The sequence below is a fragment of the Nycticebus coucang genome, chromosome 7 (assembly GCF_027406575.1).
Source record: "Nycticebus coucang isolate mNycCou1 chromosome 7, mNycCou1.pri, whole genome shotgun sequence".
NCBI classification, from domain to species: domain Eukaryota; kingdom Metazoa; phylum Chordata; class Mammalia; order Primates; family Lorisidae; genus Nycticebus; species Nycticebus coucang.
Window position 1 is genome coordinate 105,312,131 of NC_069786.1, and position 13,285 is coordinate 105,325,415.

The following is a 13,285-nucleotide window of genomic DNA, read 5'->3' on the forward strand; positions in this document are numbered from 1 at the left end:
GGCACACACCAATCCCCCTCCACCTTCCCCTTCCTCTTAACTTGAATTAAATTGAATTTTTCTCTTGTGTGGGCATGTGTTAGTTTGTCTACTGGCTTTACCTTAGTATTGAGTACATTGGATACTTGCTTTTCCATCTTGTGGTACTTTACTAAGGAGAAGGTTCTCCAATTTAATAAACAGTTTTCGTGCACCTGCTATATGAAATGAAATGAACCAAGCTCCAAAGGAATATCAGGTTGTATTAGTTAGGTAAGCGGCTCTAGGTCTGTAAGAAATAAAACATGAGATTTCCATGGCTTACCCCATTGAAAGTTTATTTTTCCTGTTTTTATTTTATTTGTTTTTTTAATTCTTCATTAAATCATAACTGTGTAAATTAATGCATTTATGGGGTACAACGTGCTAATCTGAGATACAATCTGGAATGCTTACATATAACTGATTAACAAAACCCTCTCCTTGCTTACTTATTTGTTGTGGTAAAAATATTCATACTCTATTCTTTTTTTTTTTTGCAGTTTTTGGCCAGGGCTGGCTTTGAACCCTCCACCTTCAGCATATGGGGCTGGTGCACTACTCCTTTGAGCCACAGGTGCCACCCCATAGTCTATGGTTAATAGCATAGAAATGTATCATTGCATTATGCACAGTAGGTTGGATCCCCCCATATGCCCTTCCTCCTCCCTGCCTCCCCCATCCCCTACATTCATTTTCCTCTTCCCTCCTTCTTTCTGAACTATGTTTTGTTTTGTTTTACCATTATGTTATGGTAGTTATGTTTTACCATTAATATGAATGTGTAGGTGATTATATATGGTTTTCAGAGTAGTACTGAATACATTGGATACTTTTTTCCCATTCTTGAAATACTTTACTAAGAAGAATATGTTCCAGCTTCAGCCAGGTAAACATAAAAGATGTGACGTCTCCATCTTTTTATGGCTGCATAGTATTCCATGGTGTACATATAACACAATTTGTTAATCCATTCATGGGTTGATGGGCACTTGGGTTGCTTCCATGGCTTGGCAATTATGAATTGGGCTGTAATAAACATTCTGGTGCAAATGTCTTTGTTATAAAATCATTTTTGATCATCTGGGTAAATACTTAGTAGGGGGATTGCAGTATCAAACAGTAGGTCCACTTTTAGTTTCTTGAGTATTCTCCAACCTTCTTTCCAAAAAGGCCATATTAGTTTACATCCCTACCAGCAGTGTAGAAGCATTCCCTTCTCTCCACATCCACACCAACATCTGTAGCTTTGGGATTTTGTTATGTGGGCTAATCTAACTGGAGTTAGATGATATCTCAAAGTGGTTTTGATTTGCATTTCTCTGATAAATAAAGATGGTGAGCAGTTTTTGATGTGTTTGTAAGCCATGAGCCTGCCTTCTTGAGAGAAGTCTCTGTTCAAATCTCTTGCCCACATAGAAATGGGGTTATTTGTTCTTTTTCTTATTGATTAGTTTGAGCTGTCGGTGGATTCTAGTTATCAGACCTTTGTCAGAAGCATAACCTGCAAATACCTTTTCCCATTCTGAAGGCTGTTTGCTTTATTTACTGTGCTCTTGGCTGTGCAGAAGCTTTTTAGTTTGATCAGTAATATAATTTTGGTGTGGCTTCAATTGCCCTGGGCGGGGGGTCTTCCTCATAAAAAATTCTCCCAGGCCAATTTGTGAAAGTTTATTTTATGTCCCTTTAACATCTCAGCAATACTATTCTAGGTCTGAGGGCAAATTTCTTCTATGTGATGATCTAAGGACTCCAGCTCTTTCTATCTTGAGTTCCTGCCATAGTCCAGGACAACAAAATCTTCTGCTCCAAGGTGGTGAGGAGACAAAAATGAAAAAGGCATGCACACTTCTTTTATATATATAAACAAATGGGACTTAATTTGGGCTGGCTTTGAATTAATTATTGGGGATTCACTGAGGGTACAAAGAACCAGGTCACACTGATTGCATTTGTTTGGTAAAGTCCTTCTTATAATATGTCCCTCCCCAAAGAGGTTGTAGCACACAGTGACCCCCCCACCTCCTTCCCTCCTTCCCTCTCTCCCCTCCCCCATTCCTCCATCCCCCATAATGTACTAGGACATCAATTGTCCTCATATCAGAATTGAGTACATTGGGTTCTTGCTTCTCCATTCTTGTGATGCTTTACTAAGAAGAATGCATTCCACATCCATCCAGGTTAATACAAAAGATGTAAAGTCTCCATCTTATTTAGTGGCTGAATGGTATTCCACGCTGTACGTATACCACAGCTTGTTAATCCATTCCTGCATTGGTGGACATTTAGGTTGTTTTCACAATTTCACAATTGTAAATTGAGCTGCAATAAACATTCTAGTGTAAATGTTCTTATGATAAAATGACTTTTTTCTTCTGGGTAGATGCCCAGTAATGGGATTACAGAATCAAATGGGAGGTGTAGTTTGAATTCTTTGAGGGTTCTCCACACTTCCTTCCAAAAAGGTTATATTAGTTTGCAGTCCAGTCCCACCAGCTGTGTAAAAGTGTTCCCTTCTATCCGCATCCATTTTGCCAGCATCTGCAGCTTTGAGATTTTGTGATGTGGGCCATTCTCACTGGGATTAAGTGATATCTCAGGGTGGTTGTGATTTGCATTTCACTGATAATTAGGGACAATGAGCATTTTTTTCATATGCTTGTTATCCATTCATCTGTCTTCTTTAGAGAAAGTTCTATTCACCTCTCTTGTCCATTGATATAAGGGATTGTTGGCTCTTTTTATGTTGATTGAGTTCTCTATAGATCCTAGTTATCAAACTTTTGTCTGATTCATAATATGCAAATATGTTTTCCCATTCTGATGACTGTCTATTTGCTTTAGTTGTGGTCTCCTTAGCTGTACAGAAGCTGTACAGAAGCTGTACAGTTACATTAAGTCCCATTTGTTTATTTTTGTTGCTGTTGTTGTAATTGCCACTGAAGTCTTCTTCATAAAGTCTTTCCCTGGGCTGATAACTTCAAGTGTTTTCCCCATACTTTCTTTAAGGATTTTTATTGTTTCATGCCTTAGATTTAGACCTTTTATCCATCTTGAATCAATTTTTGTGAGTGGAGAAAGTCTCCAGTTTCAGTCTTTTACATGTAGATATCCAGTTCTCACAGCACCATTTATTGAATAGGGATTCTTTTCCCCAGTGTATGTTCTTGTTTGATTTATCAAAGATTAGGTGGCAATAAGATGTTAGTTTCGCTTCATGGTTTTTTATTCACTTCCAGATGTCTATGTCTCTATTTTTGTGCCAATACCATTCTGTTTTGACACTATGGCCTTGTAGTACAGCCTGAAGTCTGGTAGGCTGATGCCCCTGGCTTTGTTTTAATTACTAAGAATTGCCTTAGCAATATGGGGTTTTCTCTGGTTCCATATAAAACAAATAATTTTTTTTTCCAAATCTTTTTTTTTTTTTTTTTGAGACAGAGTCTCACTGTCAACCTCAGTAGAGACCCATGGCATCGCAGCTCACAGCAACCTCCAATTCTTGGGCTTAAGTGATTTTTTTGCCTCAGCCTCTGAGTAGCTGGGACTACGGGTGCCCACTATAACACCAGCTATTTTTTGGTTATAGTTGTCATAGTTGTTTAGCAGGCCCTGGCCAAGCTTGAACCTGCCAGCCTCAGTGTATGTGGCTGGCACCCTACTCACTGAGCTAAGGGCACTGAGCCATTTTTTCCAAATCTTGAAAGTATGATGTTGGTATTTTAATGGGGATTGCATTGAAACTGTAGATTGCTTTGGGAAGTATAGACGTTTAAACAATGTCGATTCTTCCCAGTCATGAGTGTGGTATGTTCTTCCATTTGTTAATATCTTCTGCTATTTCTTTTCTTACGGTTTCATAATTTTCTTTATAGAGGTCCTTCAGCTCTTTGGTTAGGTATATTCCTAGTTATCTCATTTTTTTGGAAGCTGCTGTGAAGGGAATTATGTCCTTGATCAGTTTCTCATCTTGGCTTTTATTGGCATATACAAAGGCTACTGATTTGTGTACTTTGATTTTATATCCTGAGACATTATTGTATTTTTTGATCACTTCCAGGAGTCTTGGGGTTGAGTCTTTGGGGTTCTCTAAGTATAAGATCATATCATCAGCAAAGAGCAAGAGTTTGACCTCGTCTGCCCCCATTTGGATGTCCTTTATTTCCTTCTCTTGCCTGATTGTATTAGCTAGAACTTCCAGCACAATGTTGAATAGTAATGGCAATAGAGGACAACCTTGTCTTATTCCAGTTCTAAGTGGAAAAGATTTCACTTTTACTCCATTCAGGACAATATTAGCTATAGATCTGTTGTAGATGGCACATTTAAAGACATGCCACCTATGCCTATATTCTTTGGAGTTCTAATTAGAAAAGGATGCTGAATTTTATCAAATGCTTTTTCTGCATCTATTGAGAGGATCACATGGTCTTTGTTTTTGCTTCTGTTAATACGGTGAATTACATTTATGGAATTGAGTTTGTAAACCAGCCTTGCATCCCTGGGATGAAACCTACTTGATTGTGATGTATGACTTTTTAAATGAGAAGCTGTAATCTATTGGCTTGGATTTTACTGAGAATTTTTGCATCTATATTCATTAGTGAAATTGGTCTGAAGTTCTCCTTTTTAGTTGAGTCTTTTCCCGGTTTAAGTCTTTCCCAGTATCAGGCTGAGGTTTGCTTCATTGAACATGTTGAGGAAGATTTCTTCCTTCTCAGTGTTTTTGGAATAGTTTCTCCAGTATGGATATAAACTCTTCTTTGAAGGTTTGATAGAATTCCAGTGTGAGATCACCTGGATGAGGCCATTTTTTTTATTGTTTCTTTGATCTTAGTGCTTGGTCCATTCAGGAGATCTATTTCTTCTTGGTTAAGCCTAGGGAGAGGATGTGATTCCAAATATTGATCCATTTCCTCCGCATTGTCAAATATCTGGGCATAGAGTTTCTTGTAGTATTCAGAGATAATCTCTTATATCTCTGTGGCATCTGTTATTGTTTCCCTTTTATTATTTCTGATTGAGGTTACTAGATATTTTACTTTTCTGTTTCTAGTTAGTCTGGCCAAAGGTTTATCTATTTTATTTTTTTTTTAAGAAAACAACTTTTTGTTTCATTAATTTTCTGAATTTTTTATTTTCAATTTCATTCAACTCTAATTTAATTTTGGTTATTTGTTTTCTTCTTCTGAGTTTTGGATTAGATTGTTCTTCTTTTCCCAATTCCATAAGATGGTTTATGAGTATTTTGGTGCACTCTCTGTTTTTTGAATGTAGGAATCTAGTGTGATAAATTTTCCTCTCAGAACTGCTTTTGTTATATCCTACAGGTTTTTGGTAACTTATGTCTTCATTGTTGTTATGTTTGAGGAATTTAACAATTTCCTCTTTTATCTCTTCCTGAACGCAACTTTCATGGTGCATGAGGTTGTTTCATTTCTATGCCTTTGTGGGGGATGAATGTTTTTGTTAGTGTTGAGTTCTGCCTTTTGGTCTGAAAAGAGACAAGTTATAATTTCTATTCCTTTAATTTTGCTGAGGTTTGATTTGTATCCTAGGATGTGATCTATTTTGGAGTATGTTTCATGGGCTAATGATAAAAATGTATATTCTATTGTTTTGGGATGGTGTGTTCTGTATATGTCTATTAATCTCATTTGTTCTAGGGTCACATTTAAGTCCTTTGTATCTTTGTTTAATTTAGAGGATCTGTCCAGTTCTGTCAGAGGGATATTAAAGCCCCAAGCTACTATGGTGTTATGGGATATCATATTGCTCAGACCCCTCAAGGTCTGTTTCATAAATCTGGGAGCATTTAAATCAGCTGCATAAATATGTAAAATTGAACCCCAGGATTGCATTAATGTACACAGCTATGACTCAGTAAAATTATATATATATATATATATATTTAAAATTGAAATGTCTTCTTGTTGTATTGTTCCTTTGCCAGTATGAAGTGTTCATCTTTGTCTTTCTTAACCATAGTTGCTTTGAATCCACTTGTATCTGAGAATAAGATTGCAACCCCTCCTTTCTTGTGATTTCCATTTGTTTGAAACACTGTTTTCCATCCCTTAACCCTGAATCTTGATTTGTCCTTCAAGGCTAAGTGTGTCTCTTGGAGACAGCTTGTGCTTTTTTATGCAACCAACCAGCCTGTGCCTCTTCATTAGGGAATTCAATTCATTGACATTTATTGAGAGTATTGATAAGTATGGTAGAATTTTATTCCTCTATTTATGAGAAAGTATGTTGTGTAGATTTGTCCTTTGGGCCATTGTGGAAGTTTTGGCCTTTAGCTTCTAGGTGTTTACATTGCTGGTGGTCCATTGTGGTATTCAGTGTTGATAATGGGTCTAAGTATTTCCTGTAGAGCTGGTCTTGTTGTAGTGAATTTCCTCAGTGCTTTTATATCTGTAAAAAATTTGATTTATCCATCAATTTTGAGGTTTAGTTTAGCAGGATACAGAATTCTAGGCTGAAAATTGTTGAAGTTGGGGCAGTGCCTATGGCTCAAAGGAGCAGGGTGCTGACCCCATATACCAGAGGTGGTGGGTTCAAACCCAGCCCTGGCCAAAAACTGCAAAAAAAAAAAAAAAAAAAAAAAAAAAAAAAAGAATGTTGAAGGTGGATGATCATGCTTTTCTGGCTTGAAAAGTTTGTTGAAAAGTTTGCTGTCATCTTAATGGCTCTGTCCCTGTAGGTCAGTTGGCACTCCTGGCTGCTTGCAGAATTTTCTCCTTTGTCTTGACTTTGGACAGGTTTATTACAATGTGTCTTGGAGAAATTCTGTTAGAGTTGAGATGACCTGGGGTTTGATATCCATATGAAAACAGTGTGTTGGGAACTTTAGTAAAATTTGGGAAGTTTTTATTTATGATAGTCTCCAGTAGGGTTTCCATACCATTGGGACAGTTTGCTTCCCCTTCAAGGATCCCTATTATTTGTATGTTTGAGTGCTTCAGGGAGTCTCATAGTTCTCTAAGCACCTGCTCTGCTTTCTCTCTCTTCTTTTCTGCCCTTGTAAGTACCTGAGTTATCTCAAACACTTTATCCTCTAGCTCTGATGTTCTTTCTTCTCCATGGTCTAATCTATTTTTGATAATTTCTACTGCATCTTTACATTCCCTGATTGTCTGCTCCATTTCCTTAAGCTCTGCCATATCCTTTCTATCTTCTACATATCTCCTGTCTGACTTTTGGTTCTGTCTTTCCGTTTTCTCATCCATTCCCTATATGGTCTTAATCATCCATATTTTAAATTCCCTTTCTGTCAAATCCATTAATTCTTTATAGGAGGAGTCTTCTGTTAAAGCTGCCTCATGGTCCCTTGGAGGAGTTGCTCTAGTTTGTTTTCTCATGGTGCTTGACTTTTTATTTTGGTTCCTAGTCATGTGTGCTTTCTTCTTGTTCACCTCCTTGTGGTCCTTTTTTCTTCTCACTTCCTCCTTTCCTTGAAATTGTCTCAGAGTTTAGGTGATGAAGAGGCTTCTTGGTATGAAGTCAAAAGGAGAAGGGTAAAGAGTGAGCAGGAAGAAACAAGAGGAAAAGAAATAGGAACAAAGAAGAAAAGAGTAAAAGAAAAGAAAAAAAAAGGAAGGGGGAATAACAGGAAAAAAATTGAAGAACAGGTGAGAAGAAGGACAGGAAGAAAGGATGAGAGTGATAGAAGAAATGGTATTGATCAGCATGGTGCTAAGTCCAGGCCTGTAGCTCAAGGATTTTGAATAGGCTGGGCTGAGTGGGTTCCTTGAAATCAGGTGCTCCTTTCCAGCCTGAGCAGAGCCAGACTCTTCCTTTGCCAAAAATAGGAAGAGAAGAAACAGAGCAAAAACAAAAACAAGAAGGAAAAATTAAGTAAGGATGAAAAAGAAAAAGAAAAATTCTGCAGCATGATCTTGCTAATACTTTCTTCCTAGCACCAAAGGTAGAAGGCCTCCTTGAGCCAGGCTATTGCTGTAACCTACCTGCTAGACCACAGCTGTGTCACCTCAGCTCTCAGCAACAATCAAAGAAGGAGGAGGAGGAGGAGGAGGAGGAATAATAAAATAAGAGTAGATAAAGGAAATTAAAAATACTGTTGAATAAAATAAAAGTGATCAACAGAAGAGAAATAAAGAAAGAAAGAAGAAAGACAAAAAAAGGGGGAAGGGATATCTTAGCTGTTGCAGAAGTGATTTATGTGGGAGAGATGAGAAAGATAGAAGAGTCTCTATCCAAAGAGAGAATGTAGAGGAGTGAAATAGGGAGAGAGAATAAATGAAGCTAAAATACTGCAACCAATAAATACAGGAGCCCTTGCTCTTGATGAAAGTAAAAATGCAAGTTAAGAAAAGAACTACAAAGACATTAGCAAGAAACAAAGCACATCAAAACAAAATTTAAAAAGCTCTAATATCACACCAGTGCTTGGTATTTAACAAAAGGAGTTGAAAACTCATGTTCATACACACACCAAAAAAACTTGCACACAAATGTTTATAACAGCTTTATTCATAACTGCCAAAACTTGAAAGCAACCAAGATGTCTTTCAGTAGGTGAATGGATAAATAAACTGTGATACATCCAGACAAAATAATATTACTCAGTGCTAAAAAGAAAGGGGCTATCAAGCCACGAACGACATGGAAGAACCTTACATGCCAGTTATTGAGTGAAAGGAACCAATCTGAAAAGGCTGTATGATTCCAACTACCTAAAATTCTGGGAAAGGTAAAACTGGGGAAATAGTGAAAAGACCAGTGGTTGTCAGGGGTTAGGGTGAGGAGGGGTGATGAACAGACAGAGCACAGAGGATTTTTAGTGAAGTGAAAATACTCGATATGATGCTGTAATGATGGATACGTGTCATTATACATTTGTCCAAGCCCATGAAACCTGCCACACCAAGAGAGAACCCTAATTTAAACTATGGCATTTGGGTGATTATGATATGTCAATATAGGCTCATCTGTTGAAACAATTATACTTCTCTGGTGGGGGATGTTAATAATGGGGGAAGCTAAGACATGTGAAAATATCTCTATACCTTTTGCTCAATATTGCTGTGAACCTAAAACTGATTTAAAAAAAAAAAAAGTCTCTAATAAAATAAGAAAAGAAAGAGGAAAAGGAAACTTCCTCAAAACAGAGTTCCTGGGAGAAGACTGTCATGAAGGAAGTAGTATTTGAAATGATCCTTGATTGACAGACAGAACTGCCCATAGCCCTAGTAAGAGTGGCACTCCAGATAGAGTGACCAGCACCAACAAAGCATAGTGTTAGGGAGGAAATGTGGAGTAACTAGTTTTCCTAGAACAAAGCTTTGCATGGAAGAGAGAACAAGCTTAAAACCTTGGCTAGGTCACTATTTAAGACCTTGAATGGCAGGAGAAAGCATTCGAATTCCAAACTTTCATAATCATGATTACCATGCATTTTAAACACAAAGGCCCCAGAAAAATGATAGCAGTAATTGCTGAGAAGTCATAGACCAGAAAATACATTTAGTATGAAGGTATTTCACTTTTCAGATGGCAACACTAATGACAGCATCAAACTGCATTCACAGATTATAATAGATTCTAAACTTTTGCATTTGTTCCCATGTGTCTTGATGTTTAGGAAATCCAAACATTTCCACTGCACTCTCGCTCTACTTCTCCTAGGATTATCTCACATATTAATCTAAAGATCCCAGAGGTAGTCTTACACACAGGCACCATAAATCAGCTTTGCTTCCTTTCAGGTAGGGAAGAGAAATCTTTTCAGGGCTGGGAACTCTAAATACTGACTCCAAACACCGTACATTCCGCAGATAATAGTTTCCTTCCCCTTCAACAAAGGGGAAGTCACAATATTAGGGTCAACAGTGTTGTATAATTCATACTAGAAATTTAGCTGTTATAAATATTTGTTTTAAAAAGTTGAGATACAGGGCGGCACCTGTGGCTCAGTCGGTAAGGCGCCGGCCCTATATACTGAGGGTGGAGGGTTCAAACCCGCCCCAGCCAAACTGCAACAAAAAATAAACCGGGCGTTGTGGCGGGCGCCTGTAGTCCCAGCTACTCGGGAGGCTGAGGCAAGAGAATCGCTTAAGCCCAGGAGTTGGAGGTTGCTGTGAGCTGTGTGAGGCCACGGCACTCTACCGAGGGCCATAAAGTGAGACTCTGTCTCTACCAAAAAAAAAAAAAGTTGAGATACAGAATAACAAGAGGAACATACATTCTGCATTAGGGAGCCTTAGGAAGATGGTCACTGGGCTAGTAATTAACTTTTTTTGAAGTTGTTTATCTTTGTAACTCTAGTGTTCTAGGAGTTATATCTTTGATGTTTATCTCTCTATATCTGTTGTACTTTGAAAATACACTGGAGGAGAATATTTAAGGAATTCTGATTGTGGGTAGGATCTGACCACTTTGCATTGTGCTCTGTCCATCAGGGTATTTATTGTCCCTTTTTGGAACATGACAAGAAATTAACAGAAAAGAGGGAGGGAGTGGGGTGGGGCCTTAGTGTGTGTCACACTTTATGGGGGCAGGACATGATTGCAAGAGGGACTTTACCTAGCAATTGCAATCAGTGTAACTGGCTTATTGTACCCTCAATGAATCCCCAACAATAAAAAAAAAAAGAAAAAAAAAAAAAAGAAATTAACAGAAAAAAAACAAGTTACAGAGAGATGCTGCCCTTATCTCTTCCACAGAAGGCTTACTTGAGTCTCTATGCCCACCTTACCTGGTACTTATTATTTTGGTTAATTTAATATTACAGAATTTTGCAAAACTGTATTTAAGCCATTTTTACGTTCACTTAAAAGAGTGTTATGAACTAGAGCTTTGCTATCTAGAGCTCTTAATATTATATACTTAATCTTATTTTCGCCATAAAACAAAGATAGTTATAATGAAAAAATAATTTTCACAACAAATATTTGTTTTTTATAAATTCACACAACCACTTATTGGAAAAATTTTAAAAAGCATAATATATGAAGTTGGTGAGGTTATTGTGAGATGAATATTCTCATTCACTAATGCTGTAGATTTAAATGAAAACAAACTTTCTCAAAAGCAATTCAGGGCTCTCTGGTCCTCCTGTTCGTCAGACAGCCACTTCTTCTAGTGCAGCACCAGGTGCAAACACGCAAAAACCACATCCCCGAGGCACCATGGTGAAAGTGAAGGTCGGAATAAACGGCTTTGGTCGTATTGGGCGCCTGGTCACCAGGGCTGCTTTTAACTCTGGCAAAGTGGATATTGTCGCCATCAATGATCCCTTCATTGACCTCAACTACATGGTCTGTCTACATGTTCCAGTATGATTCCACCCATGGCAAATTCCATGGCACAGTCAAGGCTGAGAACAGGAAGGTTGTCATCAATGGAAATCCCATAACCATCTTCTAGGAGTGAGATCCCACCAAAATCAAATGGGGTGAGGCAGGCGCAGAGTATGTTATGGAGTTCACTGGTGTCTTCACCACCATGGAGAAGGCTGGGGCTCACCTACAGGGGGGTGCCAAAAGGGTCGACATCTCTGCCCCTTCTGCTGATGCCCCCATGTTTGTGATGGGTGTGAACCATGAGAAGTACGAAAACAGCTTCTGCATTGTCAGCAATGCCTCCTGCACCACCAACTGCTTAGCCCCCTTGGCTAAGGTCATCCATGACAACTTCGGCATTGTGGAGGGACTCATGACCACAGTCCATGCCATCACTGCCACCCAGAAGACTGTGGATGGCCCCTCTGAGAAGTTGTGGCGTGATGGTCGGGGGGCTCTCCAGAACATCATCCCTGCCTCAACTGGCACAGCCAAGGCTGTGGGCAAGGTCATCCCTGAGCTGAATGGGAAGCTTACTGGCATGGCCTTCCGGGTACCCACTGCCAACGTGTCGGTCATGGATCTCACCTACCATCTAGAGAAGGCTGCCAAATACGAGGATATCAAGAAGGTGGTGAAGCAGGCATCAGAGGGCCCCCTCAAGGGCATCCTGGGTTACACCGAGCACCAGGTCGTCTCCTCTGACTTCAACGGTGACACTCATTCTTCCACCTTTGATGCTGCGGCTGACATTGCTCTCAATGACCACTTTGTCAAACTCATTGCCTGGTATGATAATGAATTTGGCTACAGCAACAGGGTGGTGGATCTTATGGCCCACATGGCCTCCAAGGAGTAAGAACCCCCAGACCACAAGCCCCAGCCAGAGCACGAGAGGAAGAGAAAGGCCCTTAGCTGCTGGGGTGCCCCTGCCTACTCAGTCCTCCACCTCACTGAGAATCTCCTCTCAATACAGTTTCCACATCAGACCCCCTCAAGAACAAGAGGGGCCTAAGGAGCCCCACCTTGTCATGTAACATCAATAAAGTTCCCTGAATTCAGAAAAAAAAAAAAAAAAAGCAATTTGGCAAAATGTATCAAGAGTTTAAAACACCTATTCCATTTGTCTCAATTATATACATACACAAAGAGAAAAAAATTGCCCCCTAAATCAAAGTGTTAATGATAACAGTCATTCCTTGGTGATCAGATGATAGGTAGTTTTTATTGTAGAATTATATTGTTAATATTTTTGTCCAAGGTGAGATAGTATTACTGGTTATGGTAAAAAATCATTTTCATCACTTAATATTTATAGACTTCTAATAAAACAAAATATTCATAATATGCAGTGAAAAGAATGTCAGATTTTATAAAGAGTATAATATCAACTAATTAGGTATGTGTAGGAGGATGTGTATGTATGTGTATAAATAGATAACTATTCACCAAATAAACACATTTGTGTGCTAAGGCCTAAAATAAGGAACAAGTGAGCCAACTCTAAAACCATGTTTATCAGTAAGTTCTTATTTTTTGTAACAGAGTCTCACTCTGTCACCCTGGATAAAGTGCAGTGGTGACATATTAGTTCACAGTAACCTCAAACTCTTGGACTCAAGAGATCCTCTGGCCTCAGCCTCCTAAGTAGCTAGGTCTACAAAAGGGGCCCACCACTATGCCCAGCTAGTTTTTTTCTATTTCTAGTAGAGAAGTGGTCTCACTTTGCTCAGGCTGGTCTCAAACTCCTGAGCTGAATTGATCCACCCTCCTGACTCTCCCCAGAGTACTAGGATTACAGGTGAGCCACTGTAGCAGGCCTAGTTCTTGAGTCTTTCAATATTGAGCTTATCTTGCTTTTGTATTTAGATAAAACAAGAGAAAGCACTATTAAATAAATCAAGTAGAGGCTAGGTGCCGTGGCTCACACCTATAATCCCAGTACTTGGGAGGCCGAGCTG

At 38.8% G+C, this 13,285-nt stretch overlaps 1 pseudogene across 1 annotated transcript; it reads left to right on the forward strand.

Moving 5' to 3' along the window:
* Positions 1 to 11,099: 11,099 nt before the first annotated feature.
* On the forward strand, positions 11,100 to 12,404 carry LOC128589875 (glyceraldehyde-3-phosphate dehydrogenase-like; annotated as a pseudogene). The gene has a single exon (XR_008381148.1). The product of XR_008381148.1 is annotated as a glyceraldehyde-3-phosphate dehydrogenase-like (transcript).
* Positions 12,405 to 13,285: the final 881 nt, after the last annotated feature.